Here is a 6,000-nt window from a genome sequence, read left to right as displayed (position 1 = left end):
AAAATACGCAGGAACTTTAGTATATGAACTTTGGAAGAGGGGTGGATTAGAACTATCTGTTTGGAAGCCATCAGCAAATGGATGGTATTGACCTTGGATGAGATCAGCCAGGGGGTTAGCGTGGAGGGAGAAGATAAGAAGTCAGATCCCTGGGCGCTGGCACGCCAGACCTTTGGAGAGAAGAGGGGCAGCAGAGCAGCCTGAGACAGGGTGGGGCAGGGGGGAAGCCGGAAGAGGGTGACATTCCGGAAGTCCCACAAGGAAACTATATTAGCAAGAAGTGAGTGAAGAACTGGGTAAGAAAGGTGCTTATAGGTCAAGTGAGAAAAGTATCCAGAGGCTGCTGGGGGTCTTGACAAAAGCAGTTTTGGTGAAATCATTGGCAAAAGCCTGAGAGAAGAAAGATAAGAAATGGATGCATCCGGAGAAACGGGGCAGTCGCTGGAAGGTAAATGGTGCCACCTTGTTTGTGTGCTGACAGAAGTGATCCACAGACATGGGGAAATGGAAGGAGGAAGGGTGGCCTGGGTGACAGGGGGGTGTGATCTCACAGGAGGGAGGGGACCAAGAACACGCATCTACAGTTGACCCCCTCATCTGATACCTAGGCTGAGTCGGCATGGCCATGTGACACTCTCACGGCAAGCTGAACCCCAGGTGTGACCCCGGACTTGATACAGAAGGTGACTTCACAGTCAGAGACTAGCAGGTGCTGGACAAGGAAGGGCCACATAGAACGTCATCAACAAGTTACCTGGAATTTTAGTGCCTCATCACTGACCTCATCATGCAGGCATTTTACCGCCTCATATCATTACGGGAAGAAGGGTGAGTACCATATAAGATGTTTTGAGAGAGACAGAGACCGCATTTCCATAACTTTTATTACTATCTATTGTTAAAACTGTTATCTTTTATTATTACTCTTGTTTATCTCTTACTCTGCCTGGTTTGTAAAGTAAACTTCACCATAGTTGTATATGGGAGGAGAACACACAGTGTACATCGTGTTGGGCCCTGTCTGTAGTTCAGGCCTCCCCTGGGGGTCTTGGAATGTATCCCATGGTGGGGTTACGGGGGGCTTCTATATTGTGAGAGGAAGGTAGAGCCTAGACATAAAGATGCTGGTAGGTGGGTAGATGTGGTCCATAGTGGGAATGTAGGGATGCTGTCATCAGATCACTTTTGATTGGCTTTGATGTCGCAAAGTGTGGCGAAGCAAGAGATGACAAAGGACTGGGGTGGGCAAGCGTGGGCATGATCATCGGGTCCGACAGTGGGGTTTAAGCTGTCTCTACCTTGGAGGGCGAGGTAAGGGGGACACAGGGCAGAAGTGTGAGGGACTGTGGCCGCCAAGAGAGAGGAGTCGGGCAGGAGGCCACATCCTTCTGGGCAAGGACGTCTTCCTGACGAGAACTCCCGGTCGGATTTTTTTGGGTTGTAGGTAGTTGACACCCAGAAAATGCTCTCTCTGCTTCCGCACTTTTTCCAGCATTTCTTTGCTATTTGCTTTAGAGTTCATGTCCCAGCCCTCGCAGCTGTGGTTTTGTGAACTGCCTTGACCAGCAGAACACAGAGTGGTGTGTGGGACAGCCGAGGCCAGGACACTCTGCTGTCACTCACAGAGAATCAGTCACCTGAGTGGGGGGAGGCGGGGTAAATACAGGCCGTTGTGCTGGGGAGAATGACCCAGGTGCATACTTTCCAGCAGAAATGCTGTTGGGTGTGGAAGCCACACGTGACTGCCCAGGGCTTGACGGGTGACGTGTGACTAAGAGGCTGAGCAAGTAAATCATTTCTAAAAGTTTAGACCAGTATTGTTTTCAGTGTAAATAGTCACACAGGGCAGGTGCTCCCGCAGTGGACAGCATGGCCCCAGAAGAGAGAGGCCACGAGACAGAGGACCGAGGTGTCTGTCCTCTGGCTGCTCTGGGGGAGCCTCTCCAGCCAACACAGTGTGGGGCAGAGGCCAGCCGTCCCTGCTGAGCCCGGCCCCCAGCATCAGGGGCAGTGAGGTGGTGTTAAGGCCGAACCTCTGGCCCGAAGAATCGGGCAGGGGGGGTGGGGGTGGTGTTAAGCCGTGAAATTAGCCTGTTAGGTGGCAACAGGTAATGGCTGCAGACACAGAGACCCCAGTGAAGGGCCTTTCAGAGGTGACCCCTTCATGCCCTGAGCCTTTCGGTTTGAGTCCTGAAGCTGCTGTGGTGCAGGAGCATCAAGGGCCCCTGGGCCCCAGCTGAAGGAAGGAAGGTGCTCTGAGGAGAGCAGGCAAGAAGAAGCCATCTTCCTTGAGTAAGAATGAGGGACTTCCTGCTCTGAAACGTCCCTGTGGAACCGTGGAGAAACAAGGCGGGCTCCTGCCTGGATGTGAGGGGGGTCTTCTGCGGACTCAATGGAATGTGTGAGGCCAGCTTCGTCCTCCTCCCCACGGGATCCCCTCCTGCTCTGTTCTGGTTTTCTCCCCCCAAAGACATTGATGTCAAGCCCTGGCCATATTTTCCCATGCAGCCCCCTCAGGGCGGGAGGGAGGGACTGGGGAAGGGTAATTTGCAGCGGCTTGTCGAACTCCTCCTTCCCACCCTCTGAGGTGTGGACTCTGCTGGTGTAGACCCCCAGTGTCCTGGGTCATGTGGAATTGATATGCTTACCTCTGCTTTTCTTTACTGCCCGATGCCGCATTAATTACCTCTGTGGATCAAGGAGGGCTCATAAATTGTTGATGAAAGGGATCATTGTAGCTAAGTGGAAGCTTCCCAGGCTGGCCGTGCTCATGCTGTTTCCAGATGTCCCTAAGCTGACCTCTGCATGCTCTCTGTGATTTTGGTGAGGATGTATACTTGGGGAACAGATGAGAAGACTCTCAGTTTGCCAGGTGAAAAAATACTGAAGATGTACTGAGCGTTGTCTGTGGCACGTTATAGAGGGCTAGATGCATATCCCAGGGTAGGTGATTGAGAAAATGTTTGATTCTGTTCTCCCAAAGATTTACACGTTTCTACATTGCATTTTGTGCAAATAAAATAGTCAATAGTTGGGGCGCCTGGGTGGCTCAGTCCGTTAAGCCTCCGTCTTCCGCTCAGGTCATGATCTCATAGTTTGTGGGTTCAAGCCCTGTTTCTCCCTGTCTCTCTGCTTCTCCCCCACTCATGCTCTGTCTTACTCTGTCTCAAAAAATAAATAAACTGTAAAAAAAAATAGTAGATTGGAGATCTCTTGTGGACTGCTGAGAGCCCTCACCCACTTGACGCCCATCCTAGGGTTCTGTGATCTGGGCTGTCAGACCCTCTGCTCATGCATGTACAGGGGAGTAGGCGTCCTTCTCCATCTGGCATCAGCTCCGGGGGCTGGGATTGAACTCGCCTGCTGTGCGTCCAGGAGCAAAAGGGAATTCTCATCTGCACAGAATGATATGGAAGCCAGGGAACTCACTGAGTCTCAAGGCAGAGAGAGGGAGAGAGAAGGGAGAAGAGGAGAGAGAAAAATGAAAATGGGGCCAAATATCAAATCTGGAGAAACTGGCAGAAGCTAGAGGACACTCAGCGAATTCAAGGAGAACAGGGAACACATGTGACTTTCTTGCTCTTTATCACACCCCCACGCGCACAGCGGCGGCACAGGAAGTGCTTGTGGGGAGACCCATCAGTGAGAAACTTGCGGTTGGACCGAGAGGGAATATTTAGGGCCAAGTCAAATGCAAACTGTGTATCGTACCCCCCCCCCCGCCCCCGTTCCTTCTGCCACTACACGTGGTACTTTTCAGATTTAAAATCTTATCTCTAATTGTAGGATGTCAGAGTGTGGCACCACGCTGAAGAATTAGCGGAAGTGGTTCTGCTGAAATCAAGCAAGAAAACAGAGAGGAAGGAGACCAGACGTGTATTGAACATCTCCCTTTCACAAGCACGGTGTCAAGCATGTCGTGTGCGTTGTTTGATGTAATTATCGCAACATTCTTGTGGGAGGTACAGCTAGTGCCCCAGTTTTACTGATGACAAATGTTTAAGTAACTTTGTCAGGCTTAAGCAGCTTTTTTGTAACTTTAATTTTTTTATATTTTAGAGACAGCACAAGTGAGGGAGAGGGACAGACAGGGAGAGAGAGAGGGAAAGAAAGACACACACACACACACACACACACACACACACAGAGAGAGAGAGAGAGAGAGAGAGAGAGAGAGAGAGAGAGAGAGAGAGAGAGAGAGAGAGACCGAGAAGGAGGGAGAGAATCTTAAGCAGGCTTCACCCTCTGCGCAGAGGGGCTCGATGACGGGGCTCGATCTCACGAACGTGAAATCATGACCTGAGCCGAAAGCAAGAGTCGGACACTCAACCGAGTCGCCTGGGCATCCCAAGCTTGTGCAGCTTTTAAACCACTCTCCGTAGTAGAACCAGAGCTGGCTTCTCCCCCTCTACCTCGGTATGCTTCCTGACTTGCTCCCTGATAAGAATTATTTGCAGTGCTTATTGAAAATATGAGTTCCCAGGACCGAATCTAGAACTTACTAAATCAACATATCCAAGAGTGAGGGCCTGGATTCTGTTATCTTTACCTGGCACCCTAGAGGATACATTTTTGGAAGCAAGTTTGAGGAACACTACCTGACACTGTATATTGCTGGTAGATAACCCTTTACAACAGTTATTGGTGACAATGCCAGTATTTCACGTATCCATGGAAGAAATTTAGATACTTTAAACTATTGAATAATTTTCTTTGTAAAACTTCCTGGAAATGAGAGTGCTTATTAGGTTGTGCTTGTAAGAGAAACATGAACTGTATTTAAATGGAAGAATACTATGGTAACATTTTATTCCTTCAGGAATAGATACAAGGTAAATGCTGTTTGTAAAAGCAACAAAAATTTTACTGATTTGTTGCAAGGTTGTTTAAAAAGAGCTATAAATAGTTTGAATTCCAATTAATGTTTCATAACATAAAAGGGTGGTTAATCTCTAAAAGGAAAACATTAAGGCTAATTGGATTTTTGAATCTGAAAAGCCCACAGGGAAGGACTTTTCTTGATTAAAAAATTTAACTCATTTTACAGCATACATTTTGGTCAGGGTTAGGGAAGGGTAATTAACTTCCCGTGGAAGATTCACTAATTAACACCGCAGCAAAATCAGGCTATGCAAGCCCTGAACTTGGAGGAAATGTAAAAATATTTATCAGGTGCAGTGGAATCGAACACTATAAATACTAGGATGATCTCTTTAATATTAATGTCTAAATTCTATTTTAAGATGGCTCCCACAGATTTCTTAAGGTTTTTTTCATGAATATTATTAAGTTCGCTATCTTGGCTCTAGTTTCATCAAGCTTTATAGAAGTCTTTAAAATTATAAAATTTAGTAAGTGCAACAGATTTTATCCTGAAAACATGGGTTTTATATAAGCATTTAAAAATATAGCCTGCAGTTTTAATTCATTAGGCCTCATTAAGTAGATTGGTTTAGTGCCACATTGCCTAAAAGTTTAATATTTTATAGTTTGAAAAACTTAAAAAGCACTTTATTAACATTATTTTGGCTCTACAGTCTTTTTACTTTTAGGATTACTTTTTAGAATTATTATTTTTCTGGAAAGTATACAGATAAGTCAATTAAAATCTGTACATTGGCTAAATTGCTATGAGTAGTTCTTGATGCATATTCCATATCAATTATCATAAATGCATGAGAGCCTGTGGCACAGCATTAAGTGACTCTTGGTGATTGGAAAGGGGACAGACTGCTAGTTTAAAAGTTCTTTGCAATTTATTTTCTGTGAGTATGGAGATTGGATTTTGTTACTGAGGGGCTTTTCTCATTGTTTTCCTCCTATATGAGGGGAGGGGAAAGGGTAAATTGAAGCATATTCATTTTTTTAATGTTTTTTTAAAATTTATTTTTGAGACAGAGCATGAGAGAGGGGGAGGGCAGAGAGGGAGGGAGATGCAGAATCTGAAGCAGGCTCCAGGCTCCAAGCTGTCAGCACAGAGCCCGATGTGGGGCTCAAACC

The sequence above is a fragment of the Suricata suricatta genome, chromosome 11, assembly GCF_006229205.1.
Source record: "Suricata suricatta isolate VVHF042 chromosome 11, meerkat_22Aug2017_6uvM2_HiC, whole genome shotgun sequence".
Lineage (NCBI taxonomy): Eukaryota > Metazoa > Chordata > Mammalia > Carnivora > Herpestidae > Suricata > Suricata suricatta.
Note: the sequence above shows the minus strand (reverse complement) of the source record.